Source organism: Lineus longissimus, chromosome 3 (genome assembly GCF_910592395.1).
Source record: "Lineus longissimus chromosome 3, tnLinLong1.2, whole genome shotgun sequence".
Lineage (NCBI taxonomy): Eukaryota > Metazoa > Nemertea > Pilidiophora > Heteronemertea > Lineidae > Lineus > Lineus longissimus.
The window spans coordinates 4,861,552-4,874,788 of NC_088310.1; the positions used below are offsets into that span (position 1 = coordinate 4,861,552).

Below are 13,237 nucleotides of genomic sequence, written 5' to 3' on the forward strand. Positions count from 1 at the left end.
TGTCGTCTTATTCGCACTTCACTTCATAGCTATTAGATAGTAATAGAAATAAAAAGCAACATTTTTCCTACCACGTATAGCCAAATACGTTTACCACACCGTATGCTTTGCACAGATGTACATACACCATAAGTGTACTTTGGTGTCATTTGGTGAGCAATATCAAGTGTTCTGTAGACATAGCACACGCACTGCTTTATATTTAAAGTTTAGGACACACCGTCCGCAGGAGTTTTGATTTCCTGGAAACAAACTACCTCTGGCGGATTTATTAAGTGTCGCCAAAATCTGTCACAATCTTACTTATAAGGAGGCTCGAAGCCAACCTAAACGTAAGCATAAGGTATTGCGGTACAATTATAGCGCTAAAATATATCTTCTGTGTGCGTTTACGTTTACTGTCAGTTGTTTTTAGACTGTAGGGGCAATTGCACGGAGCTATAATTGTACCAGATTACCTTAAGTAGTGTTTTTTATGTGTACTTCGATATTCCTGCGCATTCTGATTCATTTTACTTTTGATGATGCGGTGAAGCGGCAGAGGAGAACCCATTGGTGGGTGTGGATTATGCACTATACCAAAGGCTTTCATGATTCCCCCAAGCTGTCACTCTCCGTCCGAGAAAACACCTACCTCATCCACGCACTGACCGGAGGCTTCCATACATCTATGTCGTGTTTCGTGTCACTCGTTTTAGTTCCCGACATTTACTCCTCGTCGCTGTTGTCAAATTGTAGCGTTGTTGGCAGAGTTGTACTTCAAAAAAAACCCCAACTGGTCTGCTGCTTGTACGTCTTACCTTGTTCCCTTTCGGCGCATTGTTCTTTGTTTTGTGATTTGTTAGGTATTGCTTGAAAATATTATTATCTACTGACAGAAAAACTCCAAAGAGGTTCTTTGATTCTGGTTTTGTAAGAATGAATCATGTCACGAACAAATTAATGATGAACGAAGGGACACATTTTAAGTTACATGTGAAAAAAACCAACACGATTATTCCTCTAACACAGCCAATGGATTATTACCTGAAAAGGACATTCACAACAACTGTTCAACTTCAAAGGCAAGTTTACTGAAAAGGATATCTCAAGCGATATTTCAAGCATACCTGTTCTCTTCTGACTGTACTCAGTAAGTCAGTTACTAGTAGTTCTTCCGGTCTAGATTTATTTCTTGTATTTTAGAAGCGCCGGTTTCTCCCCGCCTTGGGAACACAGCCAAGCCATTGCGTGACGCTAAGGGACAGCAATGTTAGCTCTTCTGACTATAGCTAATAGCATTTTTAGCGGTTGCCATTCTAGGTCTTGCGTGCAAATCAATGATAAATTTATGATTTTTTTGGTTCAATTTAGTGAACGATTTACGGGGTACGATTTTCATACACATCTGATTGAGTAGTGTTTGAGATATAGACGTTTTGAAATGTATAAAAAGTTTTAACTTCGTAATGATTGTATAAAAAGTTTTGACTTTGTAACGATATTACCTCCTCGTCAGTCAGTGTAGTCAGCAGTTGTTGTGAAAGGGTCATTTGAACTAAATGTATACTCCGACGCTATTCGCGGATTACGCTCACGTGGTTTCAAGTGTTGGAGTCTCATTGGCCAATTTAAATTCGTCACAACAACGGATTGGGCTCAACATTGTTGTTGGACTTACATCTTCGCACAGATCTGTGATTATCTTCGTACGAGTGAAAAAATCCGACAGCACTGACAAACTGGTTGGCGACAGGATCTCCTTTATACACGTAGCGTTGATCTCTACGAATATTACGTAAAATAACCTTACTGGGTAACATAGAGCAGTCATTTTGATAGAACGTCATTTAAAAATATACTTCAAGAGGTGATAACGTTGTGCTATATTAGTTCCAGATCAGCTCAGTAGGTGTTTAAAGATGCCATGTGCCCTATTGAGCGGTGGAGGAACTAATCTAAAGCAATGGCTTCTGATGTTTGCTACCTAGCAACCTACAGCACCCTTTAGATGTCGAATATGTAACACACGCAGTTGAGGTATCATCATGTCTTGTATTTCGTTGACATGTGCATAGGGTAAAAGGTTCATTGTTTAAATTAAGTTACGTGTCCCGTGCCATACGTGTATGTGCTGGTTTTTGTCATGAAGCATGAAATCGTAATTTAGCGAAGCAATTTAGCATTTGAAATGACCTGGTGCATTACATTGTATAAGCAGCAGCGTTTGTGACGCCACAAATAAATTTTACATGGCGTCACAAATGCAACTGAGTACATGTACATTGTGCATAAATACACTGTGCATATCACTCGTTGAGTGAATTTCTTGAAGTACGGTTTTTGAAATCATGCACACCAAAAGGAGGCGCTATGGATTATACCTATGATGACCTTAATATTTCGTGATAAATCTTGCCCCCATGCGCATTTCTGCCGCTTTTATTGTGCAAACATATTATATTAGTGCACATGGGGACGAGGTGAAATACTTTTCTATACAATAACGTCTGAGACTGGTGATTTGATGATTTTTACAATTACTTACAGTAAGGTGTTGCTGAACGATGATCTGGCTTTTACGCTGCCGCCATTTTGGATTTCATGTCTCTAATTTTTGCGTCTAACAATTCAAAGAAATGCTCGCTTAGAAAAATGAGAGGTGGAAACAACAAGATATGTACTCGCGTTGAACGAAACAATTCAGTTTGTTTAATACAATGGAGTCATTTATCGTTTACCTGGGACCTTCAGTTGTTTTAAAATTCAAAATACCACGGTGAAACCAACAAATTATTGATAACTATGCCACAAAACGTGTCACAGTAAAACAGAAAAGTCAATTTCAAGTTCAGTTGAAGCAGGGACACGAATAGTCCATATAGGTGAGGTGCTACATTATTGACAAATGTTATGTATTTCAATTTTGGAAATGACATAAAAGCTGCATAATTGATATGAAGTCCGAGATCGCGGTGGTGTCAAGCAGATTGTCAATTCTGAAGGTGTTACACTATGACCATGCAAAATTCAGGGTGTTCATAAAACGTCTTTTCATCTCATTTTTTCCTGTATTCCTAGTAGTGTTTTTCTCATAACTTATAAAAGAATTCACGAGGCCTCAGTCGCCTGCAGTAGAATTTAAATGTTTGTGTTTTAGTCACCGTACGCAGTCTCATTTTATGGTAAGAAAGATATCGTTTGTTAATGTGAACTCAGGACCAACTACGTCAACGCCAGTGACCTCATAATGCAACGTATGCGATGAAATAAGTATAGCTATGAAGATCATAGATCTAGTTGGAAAGTCATTGAGTGTCCCTGCGGACTAGATGGACCTGGTTTTGTAATGTTCTGTAAAAATCGTGTAAAAAATGTAAAATCATCTTTTGAAAAATCTTTTTTGTGTATCACCTTGAACCTGATCACGTGGTTACCAGGGTATGATGTGATACTGCGAACTCGTCCTCTGACAACCACTCGGCATTCCACGGAAAACTCGCTCTGTAGTTTTGATAGGGTTGCTGGGAAGTGCCTAGTGGGTGTCATGGCAACATCAGCTGTCAGTACCTGCAACAATTTTGTACAATATCATGAAAAAGGAGACTGTGATAAACCACTACGCTCCCCATCCTCCATGTTGGAGCATTTTCCGCTATTAAGTTGTCGTTTGGTCCATTTTGTATTTTGCGACTGGTCTGTCTTCCTGGTCAGTTGCTTGTCTTATTGAAAATCGTTCGTATTTTGAGAAAAAGGCAGAGGGTTCCAATCACCTTAAACCACCAAAGCATGTTTCAGTTGAGAAAATGAGAACATTTGGTTATAAAATTGATGTTGCCTATAAATAATGTTTTTGGTCATTGATGATTATATCACTTTAACATGTAGGCCGAGTTCGGTTTTATTTACCAGTGGCCCTTGCGTGCTGCTGGTAAGACCTTTTCTCCACTCGCAGCAGCAGCAGTCGGCGGAGTCACAGATCATCAGACGTGCATTTTGTCAATAAGTGACTGACCGCTGCTGCACCCTGAGGCTAGTTTTAATAGATATGATTATACTAGCATTCCGGGGATGTAAACAAAAAACCAAACCAAACAAACAAACCAACAGAATCTGGACTAGCAAAAATGATTCCATGGCGTCTCGCTAGATTGTTAGTATGATTGGCCCTCTAGCGGACAAGATGGGTAACCAATCTAGCTTTGATGGAAACCTCTGCTGATAGTGGTTATGTGCTTGGTGTATAATAGTTAAAGTTAAGAGTTGGTGTTGTAGATTTTGATGACGGAGAGAGAGTATTATACGCCCGGTAATTACACTTTTAGATTACTTTGTCAGATATTTTAGGAGTATTCGGCACAATAGCAGTATTCTGTCAAATGATTTTGAATAAACTGTGGCTTTATGAGCGTTGCAGCTGGGCGAGTACTGACAATGCATGACACAATATATACCTCAGACTTATGTTCTCATGAAAACGTCTACATACCGAAGTCTCAAATTAAAAGTAAGGTTATGAAAGTTTAAAATGATATTGTCTACATATATTGCACGTAGAGACTTGCTGTATAAATCTGCTTAACAATATTATAATAAAACAAAGCAACATATCCCATGGTCCCTTGTTCAAGATGGCGCTGCCAGCCAATGTCAAGTTAAACAAGAAATCATGGGTTTAGATTTTTTTTAAAGGCTGCGCAAAACTGTTGGGTTCATCCATCCAGACTGCATGGCGTGACGTAACTAAAACAGGCCGCGTATATTGTAAATAGTTAGGAGTCGGCTTTGTTTTGATACGTCACCGAGTGACCGTGTTATTTTATTTAAAGAAGATACCGTGTGGAATTATCAAGGTTATGGCCATCGGTTAGAATTGAACAGCTGTTTATACTTACCTCATATGTCATATAAAGTAGGAATTTGGTTTCGGTCACCAATGTTTTATCTCGCATTTTATGATGAGAACTGAAAAGCTGTATTCCGCGGCCATTTTTATTGTTGGAATTTCCGGAAAAATTCTGCTTGGCAATGATTTTTCATCCTTTTAAAACCAAGATAATACGTGCAAAAGACATTAAAAGTGACTGATTTTCCTTTGAAATGACGTACACTTGTCTGCTTTGCATGTCTAAAATGCAAATTAAAGCAGTTGGTTTCGCCTCGTTCGTGACTTGGGTAGATAGATCTGCTTCTAGTCGGCGCTAATAGACAATTTGTAAGCAGACGAGTCGTGGATGTTACGTCCGCGCATGTGTATGCAAGTGTGGTCTTGATGAAGTCACTTTGGACGTTAATGATACGTCTTCAACCCTTGGCTTCATCGAAAGGGGAGTCTGCTCGATAGCCTGTGTCACTAGGGTATCATATGGAAGACCATTACGTTGAGTGTTGGGAACAAGTGTCTGTCAACCAGAGTTTTGAAGTGTCAGCAGAGAATTTCATTAGAGAAATGTCTTCAAAACGGTACCAAAAACTTTCTTGCTGAAGCAAAACAGAAGGTGTTTTGTTAGTAATTCTACACGATGAAAAATCAATGCCAGAGTTTTTTCTGGACTTTGCATACAGTAGTGAAATACCTCTCTTATATTATAACTTATATTGAAAAGCATTTTTACTAATGTAAGTTGCCATTAATAATCATGATGCAGGCACGTGGCATGTTTATAATAAAGCGTTGACGTTGTAACGAAGCGTGTCACGTGTCTGCATCGTGTTCTACAGTGCCACGATTTTTTGACATTTTGACCAATGTATTTCGGCAGTATGTGCTAGGAGAAACACACAGTGTACTCGATAAAAATGTAATAGACTTGTAATAGATTCACACTATACCATTGAGGGTGCTAGTCCAAGGAGGTAGTCAATGCTATTTTTCCAATTCGAGAACGGGTAAAAGCACAAAGAGACTCATGGAAAATGAATTAGGGCAGCCAAGATCAATGCTTAACACTTAACCAAGGGAAGGCTCGATAAAAACAGACCGTGGCTGTGTTACCGATCCGTAATCTTCTACTTGTAGGATATTCTTATGTAAGAGTCGGTCGCACATGCGCAGTTACAAAAAGTGCGAGTGTGCCAGTCCGAAATTTCCACGTGGCGCATGCGCTATAAAAATTAACGTAACAAAAGCCCACGGTCGCGTAACAGTAGCCGCAGCGTATGAAATGTGTTACGAGCTCTTTTCATAAAAAAAAGGCTAGGCCACCTTCTTGAATTGGCATCCTCAAAATATGTAGACAGCAGTGAACAGCGTCTGCAGAAAACGTAGCGTTTTAGACTTTTCGATTTGAGCTTAAAGCTTGCGTAGGTTAGCTTCGTTGGTGCGCCGCCCTATGCTGCCATATATCATTATGATCATCGTATAATATTTGCCATTCACTATATTTTAAATACTGTTGGTAAAACTGTATATTTCCTACATGATTTTATTAAAGGAGTTTCCTGTTCATTTAAATCTTCTTTTGTTCATTCATAATTGTCACGGAGCGTCGCAGGAAATCGACAATTAAATGGGGAATGTATATAATCGCTCCTTTGGCCTAACACCGTGAACGTCCAGAGATAGGAACCTTAAGGGTGGGTTTTGTGGCTGTTGTGACGAAATACGTCTGTGGGCTTTCTTATCCTGGCTACTTGGGACAGACCCCAATATAAGAAAAAATGGAGCTTTGTGAAAAGTTAAGCCTTAACAAAGAAACGAGACTGAAAGCTTTCAAGAACCCTAAACAAACTACATGTGTAGGAGCTGGAGCCCAGTCACACAATACGTTATCAAGACAACCCTCTAATGGGATGAACTACTGCTTCTAACCGCTTTGTAGTACAGAAAGAGTTCTTACAGATTTTGAAAACATATACTAATGGCACGTTGTTTCGAATGATGGGAAACGCCATCCATTTATTTCATGTTCAGACACGAATGGGTTGAGCGGATTTAAATTCAGAGAACGTTGGATCATCCGATGTACAGCGAATAATAAAATCGAAACATTGACTCTGGCTTCGGTACATATACGGCCAACATGTCTACATAGACTGGCTTAAATTGGTTGCTTCTGAAAGTCGATATTTGAAAATTAATTGTACTAATATTATAGCTAAACGTGACCTTGTTCGATGGTGAATAAAACGGAGGAGAGTGGTTAGAGCAGTTGAAGGGGGCTGTCTTCAGGAAGGACCTATTAGGGATGACATACCGTGGGGTAATACGGCAACCTAGGGGAAAGGAGTCGCAGTGATGATTTGAAGGGGAAATGAAGGACGCGACAACTTGAAGTGTTGAACTTGGGAGTAATTGAAAGGGAAGTGTCGTATTAGTCTTATGAATAGGTGCGTAATATGTAGATCCCTTTGGGTCTTCAATTTATAGTAAACAATCTTGAATAGTGTCACTGTCAAGTTAAGTGAAGGAGAATCGAAGGAAAAGTAGGTCATTATTTAAATATTCCTTCTAAAAAGATGACAATTTACCGCTTTCCTCAGCTCAATCAATCGACTTGAAGTTTCGGTAAAATACTCCCCGGTTCAATTCTGACGACGGCGCCGGCGAAGAAGCAGGGTTGATGTCTCCTAATTTGATGAAGGTACCAGAAGTTTTTGGAAAGGTGAGTTCGGTATGACTGAATGTGAGTTGATCTACGATTTCTTGGACAAAGGATTCCGGCGAGTCTACTGTGGCCTGCATGGTGTAAGCAATTTGATGAAGCAGTGTGATGATGAAGAGAAGCCGAATGAATATAACGCACAATAACATTGAAAAGTTTTGTTAGTCAAATGTGGAAGACACTAATGTAAGAAAAAGGCATGAAATGATTTAGATTAGGAGGATTAGACACCAGCTCAAATAAGGATCAGAATACGTTTCTCCCTTAGGCCTATATATAACAGGATTATTCAACCAAACAAAGACAATTAGTTTTCCTGCATATACTCAATTGTTCATTATCATTCTACCTGGTAACGCCTATGCTGTACACAAAGTTGGCTTTGATATCCGACTCGATTTATTTGTCTTAAATCCCTCACAAGAAGCGAAAACTCACGTACGTATTCATGATATCATACGACTTGAAACAGCCCTTAGCCGTTGAAATCAACAACTCCCCGGATCGATTTCAGAGCGTGGCCAGACAAAGATAGAATTGAATATTGGTTGCATCGTGACTGAACGTAATCCAGAGCATTACGTTACACTGAACACCAGTCTTCGCGATATTTGGATGTGTGTTGTCACGACCTTCGGGGAATTCAAGCCGGAATGAAAGTGTAGAATGGCGGAGAAGCTTTATTTGTTAAAGATATCTTGGTGTAAGCACGGGCAACTTTCTGTAGATGATCAGTCGAGTTCAAGACCGTCTTGATTGGTGACTTGACTGAGCAGTAAGAATTGAGTCTACGCTGGCATTATTTCATACTTAACTATCGAACTCCTTTGGCGAATATTGGGATGCGATGCCACTGGCTGTTAAATCGCCTATCATGCTTGAAAAGTGGCACGGTTATAGTTTTACGACCGTACAGTAAGGTTTTTGACTTGGAGCCACCACAGCTGAGTGTTTAGTTGTGACTGCTTGTAACTGCCCTCGTTCACAGCACCGTGGTTGAAATTCTAACTGGCATTGTCTCCACCACACCACCTGTAACATCCGATCAACGAGCGGCAGTGACCAAAAAAGGAAGCAAGCAAGAAGATGACAAAAACGACACGACGATTATCGAAGGAATAAAATATCAAGGAGGTCAACATTTTACATCGATTTACTTACTGGGGACTTTATAGATGTATGCAAATGTTGATAAGACGTTTCGCAGATGTCGGATCCAAAAAGACCTTGTAAATGCTGACCCTGTGCTGCAAATTTATGCAGACTGCAACAGCGGAATGAATATGAACTGTGGTTCCTTTAGATTAAATATTGATACTAAGACAAGTAATCCATAAACACTCCACCCAATACCACGAATAGCTTGTTCTTTTGGCGCATTATTCGGTGGCAGATATGTTAGCTACTGTTTGGGCAATCCAACCCCTACCTTGCCTCATATTCGTTACGGCTGCAGGTGCAAGGAAAAGAACCTTGTCTGTGTTTTGATATTGTTCGGTTGGATCAGATGAACAGCTCGTTTCGTGGGAATGGCACCAGTATCTAATCATCGCACTGAATCTAAAGGTCAATCCACACTTCGTGCTACCAGACCTGCCCGACCAGGGCGGCCAGGTCTTGCACTGGGCATCGTGATTGCTGTCCAAGGGGCCGTAAAGGTAATGGATTTGACGGGAGTCTTGTCCACGGAACCGGAGACGATGAGGAAACACAAAGAGCAACTTCCGTTATGTTACATGTACGCTCATTTGTTGATATGTCGCAATGGTCATTTCAGCTGATGCACCTGGAAGGAAAGTCTGAGAACACACTGATGCATTTTTTTTGATCCGGGTTCGTATTTCCCATCACCTCAATATCAAGGGAGATCGAGCAAACGAGATGGCAAAAGGGCTCGGCCAAAGAACCAAACTCAGGCTGGAGCATTTGCTTCCTCCCCGCGACATTCAAACGTTCAAGACTGTTGCTTCAATGACTTGGTTAGCCTGTTTTTAAGTCGTTACTTATGAAATCTTTGCAAAACACTGCTTTTCCCTGGGAGGCGACTTGAGTTTCTCCAGCAGACTTGTTGCCTATTTGAACTTGAGGCATTTCAAAAATTTACCGTACGGATTCGCAATGCAGGTATCAACGCCGGTAAAACTATAACAGCAGAAGCTGACGTTGGGATCAGCTTTTGTTACGATTTGGATATTTCAGATATTCGTTGATAATTGCCTGGTTCGTGTAGTTAGTTATCCGAGAGGTTATTTTCCAATCCTTGCGAAGAGTATGACTAAGTATTTGCACTTCCTCCCGATTCCTCTGACAACTACGTGTATATAGTACCGAAGATGAGTTACGTGTGTCGCGTAAATTAAGCAGTCCAGTGCTTGATGACACAACAGACCTTCGTAGCGCATCGTTCGAAGTACTGTAGGGGTGGTGAAACCTGCTTAATAAAGAACGATACTGAGCCACAAAATACAGCGAGAACGATACAGCCACAAAATTCATCTGTGGTAAAAAGGTGAGAGTTTGGATTACACGTTTGTTAAAACGATTCTCATAATTATCATCATCAAGCTAGCGGCACTAGCGAAGCAACTCTAAGTTATCTTTGTTGCTTGTAAGGTGTTTTTTCTGTTGTTTTGCAATTAGCTGAGAACTATCATCTAACTAGATTACTTACAACGTAAGCTTCGTGATATTTACCGATCGTCAAATATTTCACTGTACTGTACCTGCTAACCTTGCGAAAGGAATGCTATTACTTCGGATCGGAAAGGCATAGGCTTGGGATCCATTTGGCCAAGCACATTTAAAGTAAGTTGAGGGTAATTCAGAGATTATGGAAGGAACAGTAAAAACACCAGCCATGGTCCAAGGCTTGTTCGTTTTACTATAATTGCTTGATGTTACCTTCTACATTGTTACCAAGAATCCTATATGTTATTATACTTATATACTTCAGATTACACTGTGCACGATAATATCAATATTTTCTTCTATCTACACTTTGCGAAGTCGAACAACCACCTGGAACAACATCGGTACCTGGCCAAAGCGGGGAATTCGGTCGAGAAATCAGCGTAATTCCATCAGGAAACGGCAACCGAGGTCACCCACCTGAGGAGAAAGAATTGATTTGGTCACTCTTCAGAAGACTTAAGAAAACTTAAGAAAACATATCTCCTATCTGACTCGGGTGTATTTAAATCTGTTATCCTGTATATAATGTTACAGTGCGAAAAACTTATAAACAGATAATAAAATTTGTTTCTACGATTTATGGGTATTCTCAATTCAATACAAGGCGAGAGAATTAGACTTTACTGAGTTTCTCACCATGTTCAAAAGCATAGCCCATTAGACGAACTTTCAAACAATAATTTCAAACGTCCCTTTTTTACGTCGTGAAAAGGAAAGTAACTTGAGTCAGTACGTGTCAAATTAGAGAAATGGACAAACCTATTTCAATGGTTTTTGTCATATGTTCTAAACAATACCTTTCCCACCATGTTTATCTTAATGAATCATTAGTTACTTTAAGGTCTCCGAAAAAAAGAAATATATTGTCACAAGATATAAGTGAAAGTTACCAAAGCTTTTCTGAGTAATGTACACGACGAGGGAAAGTATAAGAAAAAGGTTCTTCACCAGTACCACTCAAAGGAACCGCGTATAGATCTCAATATAACAAATAATAGGCCTTTATTTCGGGCCAATGTTGCAATTTCTTTTGACGTATGCGAATATTAGAGGTGGGTGACCGGCTCTTCAAGGAAGCACTGTATTCCCGGCGTGAGAAAAAGTGAAGAAAGATCGCCCCAGGCGCTGAATGTCTTCAGCGTCATTTTCAGTTCCATTTGTGAAAGAGCATTACAAAAGAGAGGGCGGTTTGGGTCTCGAAAATGGTTATATCTTTGGAATAAAATGCTGCTTCAAGTTTCTAAGGGCAATAATGATATGGTTTTCTGGTTCACCGAAGATATTTTTTTCTACGAAGATATTGGCGACTTCAACCCGAGCACACTCAGGCTATAAAATCCAGCCTGCCTTTGCAGCCGTGAGAAAGATATCAATCGTGATAAAATGTTACTACTAACCCTTGAACTGCTGAAAATTTGGTCTTTCATCAGTACAACAAGTTGAAGTATTGTCGCTGGATGCGAACAATATACCACGTGCGAATACCTTCAATCGTGATCGGTGGTCATTCGTCGAAAGGAAAGTAAAAGTCATCGGATACTCATGGATACGACATTTCTTCGGTTTCCAAGCTAAGACATTGTTGAGAACCCTCCACGCCCCCTAAATGGACCACAATTTCAAAACCACATCGTGGAAAGTAGGACGGCTCGACCTTAACTAACCTTGAACATACGTTGCGATATCGCTGTACTAATGCCGAAAACATTCCGGCATTATGCCACAACAACACAAGATTACGATTCGGATTGATGACGATTGCATGACTCGAGGGCATCGGAATCTGGTCCGGACTGATGCGGCCGCCCCAGTGGAGTCCCCGGCCCCATGGATGTAACAATGTGTTTGAGGAAGGCTACACGATGGGGTGGGCAGTCGAGACAATGAAAGTGCATCAACAGACCTTGAAACTCGACGCAGTTGTTACGCGATTGTACTGATCAAGGCCGTAGGTTATTCAGGGAATACAAGCAAAGAAATGCAACAAGGTTTTCCAGATGGATGCCACAGGGGGCCGTTCTCGACAAGAATTGAAAAAAGGGTCAGTGGCAATTGTCGAAAAGACATTAGGGAATTGCCAATAAGAATTACTTTGTGACAATGGAGGTTTTATGACAAGTGTTCGTGGAGTCCGGGAGGTGTGTCCCCGCAGATACGCTCAAGAGATGTGGGGCAGGTACATTGTTAACTACGTCAAATAAAAGTTACAGCGGACGCAGTGATTTTACCTTCGCATGAGAACGCCCAGTCCCGAGTTCTATATACTTAAAATAAACGAAGAGTTTCGTTAGTCCCTTTCGCTATTAACTAACCGAAAAAAAGAATTATGGCCACATTTTGCCCACAGTCTCGATAGCAAAATGAATATGTAAATGGAAAATTATGTAAACTTTGATTGCCCTTGGCAATTGCAACGTAATTAATAGAAATGGGGCTTGGCCGCCGGCTGACGCCCAGTTTCACAAACATAAGGCAACTGAACGCACTTGGTATTTTTCAAGTGTGCGAAGCTTTTGGCAAAAGGTCGACGTTTTTGAAAATCTGAAAATGTTTTGGCGATGCTTCACATGCAATGATAGAAAGACACTACTGATTCAAAGGAAAGGCTGTGGGCGAGGTTCGCCTTTCGTCCATCGGTATCTCTGGATGACTCAACTTGCTGACCCTTTAATGGCTTCATCCAGTAAATTTCACCGGAGCGGTTACAGGGATCTCTGCACAGTCTCAAAGACAATGATAAATTATTAAATAAATACTAGCAATCGATAACTAGTTTTCTGAACCAGTGAATAACATATGTCTGGATTGTCTTGCTCCGATGCCCCCAAGTTTCGTTAGCGCACTCGGTTAAGAGAGTTGCATTTAAGGACTCATCGTAAGTAAGCAACCACGTCTTTTTCGGCGCAAACCTCTGGTAAAAGTAAAGGTTTTGTTACGCAGATCAAGACAGTTGACTCGGCCCA

General features: G+C 40.5%; 1 protein-coding gene across 1 annotated transcript in view; it reads left to right on the forward strand.

Annotated features, from left to right (window-relative positions):
* The window catches only part of LOC135485472 (uncharacterized), a 30,713-nt gene extending 24,280 nt beyond the window's left edge, over positions 1 to 6,433 (forward strand). The window contains exon 2 of the mRNA XM_064767536.1: positions 1 to 6,433. This exon is cut by the window's left edge and continues 23,214 nt beyond it. The gene's annotated coding sequence lies outside the window, so the exon portion shown is untranslated.
* Positions 6,434 to 13,237: the final 6,804 nt, after the last annotated feature.